General features: G+C 39.4%; 1 protein-coding gene across 1 annotated transcript in view; it reads right to left on the reverse strand.

Moving 5' to 3' along the window:
- Window positions 1-287: 287 nt before the first annotated feature.
- Window positions 288-17,120, reverse strand: part of LOC135709354 (uncharacterized) — a 465,653-nt gene continuing 448,820 nt past the window's right edge. Inside the window, exon 2 of the mRNA XM_065231664.1 lies at window positions 288-347. The gene's annotated coding sequence lies outside the window, so the exon portion shown is untranslated. The remainder of the gene's footprint in view (window positions 348-17,120) is intronic.

A 17,120-nucleotide genomic window follows, 5' to 3' on the forward strand; every position in this document is an offset into this window, starting at 1 on the left:
ATCAGAGCTGTTGCCAGCTTTGGAGATGTGTAGGATGCGGTTGAGTTACTTCTTCAACATAAGCGTAAACCACATCGATGAAGAGCTACGAAACGATACTGTCCGTGCAGAATTCTGGAGACAGCAGGTGACAAACAAAGTTCCGGTTGAGTTTCCGAAAAGCTTCTCAAGCAGTGTACCATTGATGTGCAAGCAGCTTCGGTAGCCACAACTTGAATACTTTGTCCGATTGAAAGTTGTTGGGTTTCATGCTTGAATTGAAAGTACCTGATGATGTCCAACTCCTACGACAAACGGTTTCTGGGCAAATGCTTCCTCGCAATACCGGTGATGAGATCCGACTTGAGCTTGGTTTTTGGTGACCTGATTTTCGTTTTTGATTCAGCTTGCTACGGCAATCAAATGGAAACTAATAAATTGTGTGATCCCTCTCCGCTCATATATCTTCCTATTGAATTCTAGAAACTTCGAAACAAATGTTATCAAGTGATTTGCAACAAAGTAGGTGATTTGTAGTATTTATCGACATACCGTTCCGATTCAAATTTCGGACACTTTCATTTTTAATTAAATATAACATCCAGTTAGAAACAAAGTAATAATGTTAGATGATCGTGGAGGGCACTAGTCAAAAAAATTTAAAATTTACAAGACATGTGGATCATATTCAACCGAGATAATCAACTTTTAAAAGTGTCCGAAATTCGAGTTTAAGTGTCCGAAATTTGAATCGGCACGGTACTGCATGTATTGAAATTCTGAACTTTTCTTTCCACAGTAAATCACAAATAACTTTTTAACGGTTCACAATCAGTTTAAAGTGTTTTGGGCAAAGTTTTTTCTTATACAATTTCCCATATTTCTGCTGCATTTGATTGATAATAACGCTATTTTTGATACCCACTTTTGATGATTGAATGCAGTGATGTACAACAAAAAACATCATTTTAGTGAATTTGAAAAATTGTAACTAACAAATTGGACACAGAACATGCCGTAGCAATTTTTCTCTTATAGTTTTGACCCTTGGAAATCTTCGAAAAATATAAAAGGGTGAGATGTCACTGAAATTTAAAGAACTAAAAATATTTATTGGATAAAAGCTATGAAAAATGGACTTTTTTTTAAATATCGTCGGGGCGACCTCTAAACAACATTTCACAGAGTTGTCACCATACAAAAGTTTGTTTGTAACACACTTAGCTATCATTTGGAGGTAAAGCCCCCAGATTTCAAGACATAGTGCAATTTTGGGACACCCTACTGTCCATTGTACTTTTTTAATATTTATTTCAAAAATGATGAAGCCTGATGATAAACTGATCCAGGATAGTAAACGCATAGATATTGTATAATTTCGTCATACAGAATCACCCAGTATACACCGTTCTAGAAAGTCACATTTCCAAGTGGTTGATGTAGGAAGTAAGATTAAATAGTTCTTTCTTTGGTTTTACATCAAGATGAATGTATTACAAAACCCTTAATATCTTTCAAAAGAACAACACATTATCGAGTCCGCTTTGAGAAGCGTCCGAGAACGGTTGTGTGTTTTTGCTCCGCTGCGTGCTTTTTTTTTAGAGCTCGGGCTATCTTTGTGCTGCCGTGTAGTTTTTCGGTGCTCGCATTTGAATAGTTTTGTGTCCCGGACGCGATGATTCTATTTAGAATGATTTGTGCTGATGTTTTTCCCCTGTTGCTTTGGTGCCTGGTGTGCTCTCGCTCCCTTTGTTGACAGTGTGACTCGACCGCGCTGATCTATTATTAGGTTTTTGCGGTGTGCATTGCTTTTGTGCACAGAGTGACATGAAGAAGGAAAGTGATATTTAGTTATTGTGTGTTTGGATTCGCTGGAGGAGGAGTTGTTTAAAAATGACTAGAGAAAATTAAGCATCGAGAATGCGCTCCCGGATGTATTGATTTGGTGAGTACGTTCCAGTTGAAGATTGTTCTCTCTAAATATCCCTTTTTTGAATACGTTTCATCAATCAAACATTATTATATGTTGGGTTTGGGGGGGGCAGCCTAAGGGTTTCAATGGATTTGTAGACTGGACAAGTGTTCGTGGATTTGCCAGTCCCTTGTCACGTGTTGATAGACGTACATCTTGTCGTTTGTCTTCCAAAGGTCTTCAATGAAGTTGATTCACCCAGCTGCAACAAACCATCAGGCAGAACTTTACAACCAGTGAAGTATCTGCAGTCATATGTAATCCTTGCACTGATGGTGGGTTCTATTCACATCACATGTTCCCCTATAAAAAAGTGAATTTGTGTCGCATATATTATAATCTCATCTGATTCTGGATTTTACAGTCAGCTTCACAGGTGTCAACCTCCTGCCCAGGAATAAGGAAAACTTCGTTAAAGTCTCTTATTGTGTTTCCCTTCCGACTGGGGGACTTGTAGACTTCGGGGCAAACTTTCTTTGACGGTGGTGGATTATTCCCTTCGTTCGCCTCCGTATCCGAAACTGGCTACATCTGTTCCAATTCTGCTTCAGCCTCCAAGCGAGTCTTGAACTCTCTTTTTTTCACTCAATTGATACGTTCCCACATTGGGTTTGGCATGGAGAACTCGTCTTGAGAGAGTTTCGCTACCGCGTTTTTTTTCCGGCCAGTGTAGGATTCCAGCTTCTTTCCAACCAGAAAGAATTACGGTTAGGCATGTTTCGCATCTTTCAATTGTTTGTACCACTTTAAATGGCATTTTTTCCGCACTTGAACTTGGACGACACTAGCTGACTCCCTTCCGAAACATTTTGAACTGTCACTTTTCTCCAGGCAACTTTGTCATCATAAAACTGAACGGTACCAAGTCAAGTCAAAATGGATAATAAATAAACAATAAGGTATTCAAATTTACTTTATAAATGCTATAATAAACCATTGTGCAGCAATGATCGAGACGTTTCCGTCGGATAAGATTATTTTGCGGCCGAGTGTCTAGGAAGCTATGGAAACCGAAATGGCTCTTGATTTTGTTTTATGCCCTTATAGTATAAACCACCATCGCACTTTGTGAGTTGCCCCAATAGAACCCTTGCTTTTGGTTTGAATCAGTACAAATTCGTTCTATTATATAAAAAAAAAAAAGAAGTATACATATTCATTTTCTTCCGAACTAAATAAACCACCATCACACTTTGTGAGTGGCCCCAACAGTATCCTTGCCGTTGGTCTAAATCGGGTCAAATCGGTTCTAATAATTATTTTATATTCAATCAAGTAAACCACCATCACACTTTGTGAGTGGCCCCAACAGCATCCTTGCTGTTGGTTTAAATCGGTTCAAACCGCTTATAATTAATTATTTTGGTCATTGATAAAATAAAATAAACCATCATCACACTTTGTGAGGGGCCCCAACAGTATCCTTATTGTTGGTTTAAATCGGTATACACACATCTAATAATGATCTACATCTCTAGACAGCCGGCTGTTTAGAGCATAAATCGAAAACACTTATAAATAACTACACAAAACAAAAGATCGCATCACTTATCAAGGTGAATCCTGATCCAACGAACCTAACCCACTAACAAAACCTCCTTCCTGTGACTTTTGTGGGATGCAGAGGTAAACACGGTCCCAAAACAACAAAAGTCACACACTAACATTCCTTCCCTCTCCCACCTGATTGCAAGGACGTGGCCGGTGACGTTATTGATCTTTAAAGGTAGGAGTCACTGGAACATGTACACTGAGAATGGCAGGTTACTACCAAGCCCCATTCAGTTGATTCGTTGTACAATTTCACTGGTTCAGATCAATCACGGAGTGCAACTATCGATACGTGCAGTCAGACTAAGCTAAGCTAAGCTAAGCTTCAAAAGAACAACACATTATCCAAAGGATCATTCGCAAAAACCGAAACTTGAGTTCCCACTTAGCCACGAAAAAAAAAAATCTCCTCAAAAACCAAATCACACTCCTCAATTTCCAGCCCACTTTTTCGCCTCTTTTTGCATGCTCGCTTTTTTACGAGCACTAAGTCATTCTGTATCTACCCTGCACTTGCCAGTCCGGACCGACACAAAGATGATGATGATGATGATACAACACGCTCTCTTATTGAATTTTGATGTTTAGTGATTATTATTTTCACCATCTCACCCCTTAGATGCTCCGATATCTCGTCGGTTTCGACACAAAAAGCTGGAACCATCCTGCGTAGGTAGGCACGGAAAACCACCTCTTGTACCGTCTGCGCGCGGCACGTGGCACACCACCGAGATGAAACATAATAACATAACCCCGTCAAGAAGTTGCGAGGTGTATGTTTCACTTTTTCGATTTGTGGCCCAGTTAGTTCGCTTTTTTCTGCCTGTAATGAAATAACGGGCGGTTTTTCCACGTGATCGGATATTCGTACCTACTTGGCCACGTGCGGCTCGTTGAAATCCATCAACGGATCATCGCCCCGACACTGACTGAGGCTTGCCCGGTGAACTCTGTAATTAAGTGGCTCTGTTGATACAGGATCAACGGTCATGTTAATAATTCTCGATGTTATGAAACCAGCCGACGTTGTTTGTATGTAAACATGCTTTACGCTCACACAATGCGCACTCTGGTCGACGGCAAATAATGGTTCTGCATACTTGACAAGTGAAGAGTGCCCTAGAAATAGGCAGCGACGACGCGACGGCTGCCGTCGCGACGGTCAAGTACTTAATTGAGGATCGTGAGAATACTGTACACCAGAAGCATCCCAGGCTTCGAACGTCCTTCCAATAACACATGTCAAAATCCATCAAAAATCATTTCTGATGCAAATCTACCAACATTCTTTCATACCACCCAAAGGGTTCGTGTTAAAACGTTAGAAATAATCCGTGTCTCCAACATAGCTCGGCTTTCGCAGCTGCTTTTTTTCTTCTTTCAGTCCTCAAAGCCATGACAGTGTGTTTCCTCAGCGTTAATCGTTTCTGCTCTCGAGGGGATAAACTACCAGAGAGTTAACGAAATAGACACACTTTTATCTCTTAATTCTTAATTGGTTGCTACCCTTTGGCTAGTTTTCATGCTGTTTCACCGCATTTATGAAAGAAAGGCTAAACCCGGCGTCTATCAGCCAATGGGTGCCTGAAACACTGTTGCAGCGTTGTTGTTGCGTGGTGGCTGTGGTTCGTCAAAACAAAAATAATAAGCGCAAAATGAGAAACAGAAACGAGCCCCCCAGCATCATCGACATCGTCAACTGCTGCTGTTGCTACTGCTGCCCATGCCCATGTGCCAAGTTACAAAAAGCAGCATTCGAAACATGTTTAAATTTAAATCTAAACTTTTCTTCGCTACTCATCATCGGGTCGTCTTCTTGGGCCGTAAAAATTTCCACGCATTTTTTCTCCGATTCAGAGGGTCCTTGTGCGCCTTGACTATATACGATGGCTGTGCAGGGAGAGATTAATTTGAATTTGATGTGATAAAATGTATGATTAGGAGGAATTGAATGAATTTTAACACTTGTTTGTATAAATAGCCGCTGGGTGGATTGGTGCGGTGCAGGGAGCTTGAAATGTGTCCATCCAGAAGCTCGACAGCTTCCATTGAGCGTACGCTAGAAGATGATTTCAGTGGAAGGGCGAGGCGAATGAAAAACAAAAAAAAAAGTTTGCATAGATTTCCTTTTGCTCTTGAAAAGTTGTCATGAGAAATAAACCGGAAGATGGCACAAATTGATTTATCGTGTTTTTGATTTACCAAATGGTTGATGGAGATTGTTGAAGAAGAAGCCATGGTTTCAGTGTAACTAGCAAATTTGCGGGATAAACTTTCTCAAATACAGCATATTTGAACTTTGTACGCTGACGATAGCCATTTCCCGAAAATGTAGTGGCACAATCACTACAAACATTTTTATTGTGTTTTATATTTTGGTTAAAACATGGCTGAAATCAAATTTTTCTTGGAAGTATGAAAAAAAAAACAAACAAAAAATAAATCAACTATTAATTAACAACAATACCACTAATATCAGTGATAAATAGTATTCAGTTGATCAAAAGAAAAAAAAACACCTTCAATTTACCGTTAAAATAATTGATATAACTTCATTACAGCCGGAGATGAGTAAAAGACTTTTTATTCACGGGAAATTTCAGTTTTTAGCTGTATCTCGAAATTTATCCTACTGAGATTATTTTTGACAACATTTTTTAATTCAGGGCACAATTTAACATAAGTATCATAGGTCAAACATTGAAGTTCATTTTTTCTACTTTTCTCTGATTAACTTATTTGCTGACTTCTTTCAGGAAAGTTCAGAAAGTTTATACAATTCACGAAGAGCGAGATTATCAATATTTTTCGTATCTCCCCGAGCCAATGAAGAACATCGCAGTAGATAATTTAACTCTCAAGGAAATTATACGTGGTCTTGAAACCCTGGATGCTTCAAATGGTGCTGGACCGGATGGTTTACCACCTATTTTTTTAAAGTCACTTTCAAAGGAGCTAGCAAAGCCTTTATTCTGGCTGTTTAATTTATCCTTGGACTTAAGTGTACTTCCTCTGATTTGGAAGGAATAATTTTTAATTCCATTTTTTAAAAGTGGTAAAAAGTCTGATGTTAAATATTTCCGTGGAGTTGCTATACTATCAAGCATTCCTAAATTATTCAAATCCATCATTAATGACAATGTGTTATTACAGATTAGGACGGTAATTACTAGCAAACAGCACGGTTTTGGTAAAGAACGATCTTCAGCTACCAACTTGATACATTTTGTGTCATATTGTTAAAACTCAATGGATAAAGGAAATTATGTAGAAACGCTATATAGGGTAGAGCGCTACTTCGTCGTAATCGCCCATTTCCGTTCTATCGATCAGAAAAGATCAATAATATCAATGATTTCACCGTGCACAAATTAATAATAGGTTTGTTCCGATGCGTTAGTTCATTAGCTACAACATAAATCCTGTTAGAGCGCATTATATGAATATTTACGCTCATTGCTCTCAAAACAAAAGAAGCGCTCCTAGCGAATCCCCTTTTTCTACGTTTATCCGTAGGACGAAGAAAATCTAATGGCGTTTCAATGCGTTAGGACGGAATTGAAACTCGTAGAACGAATTTAGAATCAAGAAGCAGTGTTAGATTTTAGACAATATCTCAACAATTTGTGACTCTTTATTAAATCCAACGATACGTATGGAAAGGTGAATAAATTTGCAAGTCATCTTTGATAGAAATATTCCATTTTTTGTTTAAACTCGTTCAGAACAGGGTCACCATTGATACCATCAGACCCAAATAGCATTACTTTCGTCTCGTCATGGTCCATGAAATGTGGTCCTGGGCCCACTTCAATCTTTTTTTTTTATTTTTTTGCAGACAACCATGGCTTCTTAAGAGCCACTCTGCCCTTAAGACTTTTCTTATGAAGACGATTTCGTACGGATTGTGATGTCAGTTGAATGGAAAACTCGCTTTCAATGTGTTTCGCAATTTTCGGAGCTGATAGTCCCCGGTCCAGCTCTACCTTCTTCATGATAGCTCGGTCAATTCGGCCAGTTGTCTTTAAAAGACGCCCCGATCGCTTAGCTGGTGAGATAGAACCACGCTTTTTGTACATCTGCACAATTCTAGCGACCGTATCTTTGTGAAGCTGGACAATATTGGCAATATCACGGATATTTTTGTCAGTTTTGTGATGTTCAATAATCAAATTTCGAATACTGATCGAAATTTGGACTTTTTTGGGCATTTTGAAACAAATAACCAGTGGCGTCACGTGAGAAAATTCACTAGTTGTGCACCTATTTTATTTATATTTTGTCTGTAACAGTAGAAGCCAATTTTGATGCATAATAAAAAAAAATGGGATACAAATCTTTCGACAGGGGTACCTGCATAAAAAATAAACGAAATGATGATGGGAAACAGTTCTGTTACCAGTTTTGCTTACTCTTGCATAGAAACTGATTTTCTTTTTAAGTCTCATGTTTATGATATTTGTCATCGTTACTCACCGTTTCCTAAGCAGTAGCGTAGAGTTGACGCCAATTGCGATTTCCTCGAAATGCTCCACTTGCCGCGAAATTTCCTCAAGCATGACACAACCAACAATTTCCACTTGTCGATTTTCGGCAAAGTTCCGCGTTGTGATTTTACTATTTCTTTTACATGTCGTTTTCAAGTTGTCCAACATTGGTCGAGGGACGTCCATTCTCGCAATAAGCATTTTTTCCTCCATGGATCTTCTGGCAAACGGTCTTTTCAGGAGGTCATCAACAATATCCTGTTCCATGATTCCTATTTAATTTTGCGCTATGCTATGAACAATATTCCATCAATGCGCTGAGGCTACTGAATGAAATGCAGACATGGTAGTGAGAAAATTTAAAAATTTAAAAATTCGATGTGTGCGTGTTGGTAGGTATACAACGAATGACAACAAGATTCAATCAATTTAGAGAGAAACTCAAATGCGACGTTGCCTATACCTGCCAATTTATTCTCTTCTCTTTAAACTGTGCACACATAGAAGTGCACAAAATAAACACTAACACAGCGGCAATTATGCTTACGGGACTTCAATACATATACAACTGATCTGGTTGTAAATACGAGCGTTTCTGGTGCACAAGCATAAGTGATCAGACTGGGAGAACTAAGCATGCGGTGACTTTGGTAGAACGAAGGCATATTTTCCTTGCTTGTTTTGTGTCGCTCATTCGCCATAGAAGCTCAAAAAGAGTGTTGTCTGCACGTGGTAAAATCCCAGTGAAAACGTGAAAACAAGATCGCTATGCCTCGCTTCTGTTTTACGTACATTTCTTTCAGTGGTGGGCAAGGAATCAAAAATATCTCCAAATGACAAATAACAAGCGATCAACGAACCGAATAATAACGCTATGTCAGAAGTGGAAAGCAATAATGAAATAATCTTCACCGTTCTTTTTCATGACAAGCAGCCCGTGCGACACAACTCATTCGGGGCGGTAGAAGAAAACGAGCAAATTGTTGGAAAGCTGCTTCACGAAGTAAGCCCGAAGATGATACACGTGTGTTAATGGGAATTTTTTTGTTATGTCTTTTCCCGATTCATATCAAGCTATGTCCTCATCCGTGTATATTGCAACAAAGCAGGCAAGCAACATATCATTATCCTTCTACCACTCGGATCGAGTTTTGTTACAGAGCGAGTTTGTCATGGTAGTCGTAGCAACCGTTTTGTCTGTATCGTTGGTTGCTTTATGTGTTTGGATTCGCTGGTGGTGGGTAAAACGGAGGTTGAGCAGCGATGTGGTAAACAATTCAGCTACTATCCAGTGATTTTGTGGATAATTCAGTTACGATCCATATGAAACCAATAAATAGGGCGGACAAAAATGGTTTTTATTGAGTATTAAATTTTTGCCTCTTAATTTTTATGAAATATAAATTTTACTTTTTGAAAATTCGAGACTGTGCAGTGCACGAGGTGCACATATGGACGAGACGCCACTGCAAATAACTTCCAATTTTGAACACAAAACTGAAATTTCGAGCACGAAACCTTCAAGAGCACTAAATGACAGATAGACACAATGTTTACATTCGATAAAGTTGCAGAATACACACTAACACTCTGTAAAACACACTTAAATCATAGTATCCGTTTGGGGGTCGTTAAACTTTTTTTTGCGTAATTTTTTACCATTTTGCATAATTTATTACATGAAATCTCAAGAAAAGATATAAACGCCGTATTTTCAATGGCAATGTGATAAATAAACATAAATTGATAAATCATGGAGGAACACTCATCAAATTAAACTGATTTTCACCAGAAAAACAAAAAAATGTCAATTGGTGAGGGGGTGGATAAACTTTTTTTGCATACTGTATAATTGTTACATTTGGCTTGAATGCCCTCAATGTGATCTTTAAAAGTTAATTTTTGGTCAAGTACTAATCCAAGATATTTCACTTGGTTTGACCAGGAAATTGGAACTCCGTTCATAGTGACTATGTGACTACTACTAGGTTTCAAAAAGGAAGCTCTACGTTTATGTGGAAATATTATAAGTTGAGTTTTGGAAGCGTTGGGAGAAATCTTCCATTTTTGTAAATAAGAAGAGAAAATATCTAAACTTTTCTGCAATCTGCTGCAAATAACACGAAGACTTCATCCTTTAGCGGAAATGCCTGTGTCATCAGCGAACAAAGATTTGTGGCAACCCTGAGGCAAATCAGGGAGGTCCGAAGTGAAAATGTTATACAATATAGGCCCAGGAATGCTACCCTGAGGAACTCCTGCTCTAACAGGTAGTCGATTAGATTTGGAATTTTGATAATTTACCTGCAGAGTTCTGTCAGTTAAATAATTTTGAACTCATTTCATAATATAAAGTGGAAAATTAAACTTTTTCAATTAAGCAATCAAACCTTCGTGCCAAACAATGTCAAATGCTTTTTCTAAGTCTAGAAGAGCAACTCCAGTTGAGTGGCCTCCAGATTTGTTTGAACGAATTAAATTGGTAACTCTTAAGAGTTGATGAGTAGTTGAATGCCCATGTCGAACTGCTCATCTGCAAAAATTGAGTTCGTATTGATGTGAAGCATCATTCTATTTAAAATTATCTTTTCAAAAAGTTTACTTATTGAAGAAAGCAAACTTATTGCACGGTAGCTAGAAGCTTCAGCTGGATTTTTATCCGGCTTTAAAATTGGAACTACTTTTGCATTTTTCCATTGATCAGGAAAGTATGCCAAATGGAAACATCGGTTAAATAATTTTATCAAGAAAGACAAGGTACTCTCTGGGAGTTTTTTGATAAGGATATAGAAAATTCCATCATCACCTGGAGCTTTCATATTTTGAAACTTTTTAGTTATAGACCTTACTTCGTCCGAGAGAAAATATTCAGAAAATCCCGAGCAACCTGATTCGCAATAGGACTAGTAAGACCCAAACTGAAATTATGGGAACTCTCGAATTGCTTAGCAAGTTTCTGAGCTTTTTCCAAATTTGTGATCAAAATTTTACCACCTTCTTTAAGCGTTGGAATTGGCTTTTGAGGTTTTTTCAAAATTTTTGTGAGTTTCCAAAAGGGTTTGGAGCTCGGGTCTAATTTAGAAACATTATTTTCAAAAGTTTTATTCTTCAGGGCAGAGAATCGCTTTTTAATTTGTTTTTGAAAATCCCGCCAGATAACTTTCATGGCAGGATCGCGTGTTCTTTGATATTGTCTCCTACGGTCATTTTTAAGACGGATCAAGAGCTCAAGATCGTCCCCTAGCAGCACACTTGTCACTGTGGTGACCTGTATGTAACTTATTTCAGTCACAATCTAATTACAGCAACTTATTATGATGGAAATGTGTTGCTTGGGTCGGTACTGAGGCAAGAGCATAATTAATTTCATCTTTGGTTTGCAAAGGAATGTATGGATCGAAGTTATATTCCATAAATGTTCGATATTGCTCCCAATCAGCTCTATGGTAATTGAAAATAGAGCTGTTGGGATTACAAATTATTTCTTGGGATATTTCAAAAGTAACTGGAAGGTGATCAGATCCGAAGTCAGCATTGGTTACCCATGGTTACAAAGTTGATATGAACCATTTAAGACCAAATCAATAGTGGAGGGATTTCTTGCAGAAGAAAAGCATGTTGGGCTGTTTGGATATTGAATAGTGTAATAACCTGTAGAACAATCATCAAACAGAATATTACCATTGGAATTGCTTTGAGCATTATTCCATGAGCGGTGTTTTGCGTTAAAATCAACAATAATGTAGAATTTAGACCTATGACGGGTAAGTTTCTTTTGCTAGCCTACGTATTGGAACGGCAAATAGGCAGCTTTAAACGTAAGTTGTCCAAATTTTGTTTCAACAGAAACTCCCAAAGTTTCAAAAACTGTGGTTTCTAATGAAGAAAGAATTTTATGTTTGATTCGACGCCACCACAGAGTCCATCAAGACGACCATTTCTATAAATGAAATAATTTGCGTCCTTCTTCACCTTATGGTCAGGTTTAAGGAACGTTTCAGTTATAACGGCAATATGCACGTTATGAACTCTCAAAAAGTTAAATAGCTCGTCTTCATTATCTTTAAGAGATCGAGCAATCCAATTTAAAATATTTAATGCTTTAAAATAAAGTCATGACAATATTGTTTGCAAATTTTACTCCTGTTTGAATAGCATTAAACATGGAGTTAGATTTAAGCATATCAGAAATCATGTCAATTAATGATTTCTTTAAAAATTCCATTTTAGGGGCTTCCTAAGTCAAAATTGTCAAAATTGTCAAAATTTCCGGTAGAACGTTGGTTAGTATAATAGCTCCATTACTCGCTGAACATTCTGCTAATAATGTTCAGCGAGTTAATGGAGCTATAATAGGGGAGTTGGTATTTATGAAAAATTTGAAGCAGGGGTGATATTTGCACCTACGAATGTAGAATTTGTTCCTCGCTGAACGTTGTTAACAGCAGAGTAATTTGTACCTGGTCGGAAACGTGGAGCGTTTCCTACTTGTCGCTTAGTACGAGATTGTAGGATCGTTTTGCGAGACTTACATTCCCATAAATTGGATTTGTGCTTTTCACCACAATTTGAACCTTTAAATTTCTAAGGATCTTCCTTCACAGGACAGTCGTCCTTTGTGTGAGAGGGATCACCACAATTCATGCATTTAGCTGGCATGTAGCAATTTTTAGTTCCGTGACCCCATCCCTGGCACTAACGGCACTGAGTGAGGTTTTGGAAATTTCCTCCAGTCTTCCTGAAGTGTTCCCACTTCACTCGGACATGGAGCATAAGGCTAGCTTTTTCTAAGGCCTTAAGGTTGTTTAGTTCACTAGACTTGAAGTTAACTAAATAAAGATCATTAGAAATCCCGTTGCGCGAATCGCCAGGACGGGATTTCATTTTCATTTTGATTCCTTGGAGTGGCACAACTCCAAGTAATTTTGCCAGTTCATCTTTGATCTGATCCAGGGATTCACCATTCAGTTTTGGTGTCGTAAGTAAAAAAATTGTGCTGCTTCTCAGTAAGATACTTGAGAAGACATTTAAATCCATCCAAGGTTTCAGCCAATACACGGCATTCACCCCGACGTCCAATTTGTAGTGAAAACTTAACTTTCACGAAATTCAAAAGTGCCATGCGAAGAGCATGGAAATCGGAAGTGGTTATAACAATAGGAGGAATCTTTTCCTTTTTGGCATTAAGCCGGGAAAGTTTACTAGATTTTTTCTTGGATAATGGATCATTCTCATCATCCGTGAGCAAATCAAATTGATTACTCAAATTAATTTCATCAGAAGGAGGATCAAGAGTTTGCCCCTTTCTTTTGCGTTTAGGCGCCTTCCAAGCAGATTACTATAAGAATCTGAAGGATCGAAGAGGAATTTTCCAAATCGATATCCAAGAAGGATTACCTCGGGTAGGGTCCAAACAAGGATCGAAGAGGAATAAGAGTTGAACAAGGTAGAAATTTTACTGAAAAGTGCTGTTTAAATTTGTTGTAGCTTTAGGTAGTAGTAACACTTCCTTAAGCAAAAAGTACGAGAACGATGCGGACTGATGCTTTCCGCTGTCATCTTTCAATCCCCACAATGCTTGCATGAAGGTTTTCGCGATGACTTCGACCGGACCCACCAAACCAAGTGGGTCAAACAGTTTGGCGATGCAGGAAAGTGCGCTTCGTTTCGTGACGACTGTTGAGGACTTGGTTGTCGCTTCAGGAACGACGTATTTTAACTGGTCAGAACAGGGTTCCCAGTGTAGACCCAGTGTCTTGATGGCCTGATCCTTGTATAAATCCATCGAAGGCTGCAAGGCACGGTTTAGAACTGCAGGGTAATTGCTCGCTCACTTTCGTAGCTGCACTCCAGCTGAGTTGAACATGGCATCCATTTGCTCCCGTAATTCGATTGCTTCGGTGACAGTCTGTGCGCCCGAAAAAAAATCGTCTACATAAAAATCCTCACATGTTGCTTTCGCTGCGAGGGGATAGCTCTCCTTCTCATCCTCTGCTAGCTTCTTCAGTACTCGAGTGGCTACATACGGAGCTGAAGCGGTGTCGTAGGTTACGGTTCCTAATTTGTAGATGCGGATCGGTTCTGATAGTGAAGGACGCCAGAATATCAGATTCGTCAATTCGCTGCATCTGATTCGTCAATTCGCTCTATGTGTCCCAACTCTTCGTACTCGTCTATAAATTTACGACATTCGGCGGCTAATTTTGGATCGCGCCCGAAACGACCCTCGATCAGGCGAAAACGGTGGAGTGCAGTATGTCTATTGTCTCTTAGTTTGTCCAGAAAATCTTCCTTGAACGGTCTTCTTCTTCTTCTTCTTCTTCGCATTTCAAGCTTATTGCTTATGGCACATTAGCTTATTGCGTGCTCTCAACTTAGTGTTCTAGATGCACTTCCACAGTTATTAATTGAGAGCTTTCGATGCCTGCTATCATTTTTGCATTAGTATAATTGTGTGGCAAGTACAATCATACTCTATGCCCAGGGAGTCGAGAAATTTTCCAACCCGAAAAATTCCTAGACCGGACCGGGAATCGAACCCAGTCACCTCCAGCATGGTCTTGCTTTGTAGCTGCGCCTTTACCGACTGAGCTAAGGGAGGCCCTTGAACGTTACTCGTACCGTGTACCGTCCACCCTCGCAGCGACGAGTAGTTTCACTGAAGAATTTCTTGCAGTAGGCTTCGGATGTAGAGTGGACGACCGTTGAATCATCTTCGATGGCCCAAAATCGCTCCATGTCACGATGAATGTCAGCAGTGGTAGCGACATTGCAGACTACGGAAGATCTTGAATGTTTTTCAGGAGTTTTGCCGCTGATAATCCAACCGAAAACTGAATTAACCAGATACGGAAGAGATTCGCCCACAGTGATTCGACCAGCAACATTGAAGAGATCGAAGAACACCTCGGTCCCTAACACCACATCAATGACTCCGGACTGGTAGAATGACGGAACAGCTAACTGGATTCCTGTCGGGAGCGACCAACTCGACGCGTCGACGGAGATTGAAGGCAGATGTACGGTAACCTTGGGAAGAACGAAGGCGTCATGGTGGTGAAAAACTTGGATATCCGAGACTTAACCAATCCCTGCGATCGGAAGATTCACCTTATGTCGCCGAACCTTTATGTGTCGCACCACTTTTTATGATGCAATGTTCGACTCCCCGTCGAAATCAGTAAAATGGATGCAACTTACAATACAAAGCAATTGAAGTGTTCTTTGCTGCTCTACTTCAGCTGCCAATAAACTCCGATTTGGTGAGGTGGGTTGGGTTCAACCTTAGCATGCAATTTCTCGGATTTGCAATTACACACGAAAGTAACACAAAGAACAACAACAGTTTATTGCACTCAAACACTGTTGTTAAAACTTAAATTTATTTTACTCTTAATCTAATAACGACACAAACAAATTAAAATTGCGATCTTTTCATCCCTACGCGCGTGGTCGAACGGTGGATGATACCCGTCGTGTGGTCTTGCATGCACTGACTTATCATCGACGGGAAAGCAACCAGCATCACCGGCTCGCCCTCTTCGTAAAAGGCATCTGGATCTGATACGTTACGGTAAATCTGACAGTTAGACAATAGATTTAGCTGCCATTTTTCAAATCAGGATAGTGCTGCTCTTATGTGTTTTACATATCCTCTTCTAGCGATCGTTTGCCGGCTTTCAACTTGATGCACTTCCACAGCTATTAATTGAGAGTTTTCTTTATAAGCCAACCAATGCATACATTTGCCTATTGTGTGGTAAGCATTCAATTAATATTTTTGAAATGATATATCCCATCAGACTTTAATGAGTACCCGAGCAACTTGAATCTGAAATCATAATTTCGGACGAATTTGAAAACCAATTTTGCTCTAATTTTTTATTTTATTCGTATTTCATCTGACTTTTTTTCAGTCTTAATGAAATCTAGGATGGGGAAAAACCTCTTTGAGTAAACCATTCAGTTGGCTCAAAGAGGCGTAAAAACCCCATGTCTTTTCATACATATAACAATAAATAAAATTACAAATAGTCAATACACAGAATACCTTGAATACAAATGAATAGAAATGACAAACATATTAAAAGCTAAGTCAATAATCTAAAATAATTGAACACAACAATCTGCAAATGCGTCGCAGCTCACGCGTTGGAGGGTTGGAAACTCGGCGTAGTGTTGTAGAAGGACCATGTAATTAAAAAAAACAGGAGGTAATACACACTTTCGAAGTAGCAGTGATTGGACACATAATAACCGCTGTGCATTGAGGCGGCGTTGAAAAGTGGCAGCAGAAACATTGAAGTCAAATTGTCTACTAACATCGTTAAACCGAGAAGACATTATCCTGATAGGATCGTGTTGACCATAACGGCTGTTCCGGGTAGCAAGGTGCAGGAAATTACGTTGCCTCAAAGGTCTTTGCGGCGCATATACGTGCAATTCAGCAAGAATATTTGGGCCATCGATTTCATTGGTCATTACCTTAGCGACGAAGATGGCTTGCAAATTGGATCTTCGCTTCTCCAGAGTATCGATGCCTAACAGCATACAACGATGTTCATATGGAGGAAGATTTGACGAATCACGCCAGGGTAAGTGGCGGAGAGCGAGGCGCACAAACTTTTTCTGCACCGTCTCGATACGGTCAATCCAGTTTCTGTTGTACGGGCACCACACCAGCTCGGAAGATTCCAAAATAGATCGAACCAGTGCACAAAAAAGGGATTTCAGGCAGAGAGGATCACGAAATCCACCAGCAAGCTTAAACATGAAACCGAGCTTTTGGTTTTGGTTTGGCTTTTGCAATCACGTCTTCGTAATGCGGTCGGAAAGTGAGTTCGCGGTCCAAAATCACACCGAGATCCCTAACCTGATACAAGCGCTCGAGAGTTTGTCCACACATGCTGTAGTTGAAATTGATTGGTTGCCGCTTCCTGTTGAATGATATTGTGTTGCATTTGGCTATGCATAAATCGAGTAGGTTTCGCTTGCTCCAGTCCTCGAACAAATCTAATAACCTCTGCAACTCCAGGCAATCCTCAGTGCACGTGATGATCATAAAGATCTTAACATCGTCGGCATAGAATATTCGCTGTCTACGTGGCAACACAAAGGCAATGTCATTTATG

This window comes from Ochlerotatus camptorhynchus, unplaced genomic scaffold, assembly GCF_037179485.1.
Source record: "Ochlerotatus camptorhynchus isolate MF236.1 unplaced genomic scaffold, CSIRO-AGI_Acam_v1.1 ptg000358l, whole genome shotgun sequence".
NCBI classification, from domain to species: Eukaryota; Metazoa; Arthropoda; class Insecta; order Diptera; family Culicidae; genus Ochlerotatus; species Ochlerotatus camptorhynchus.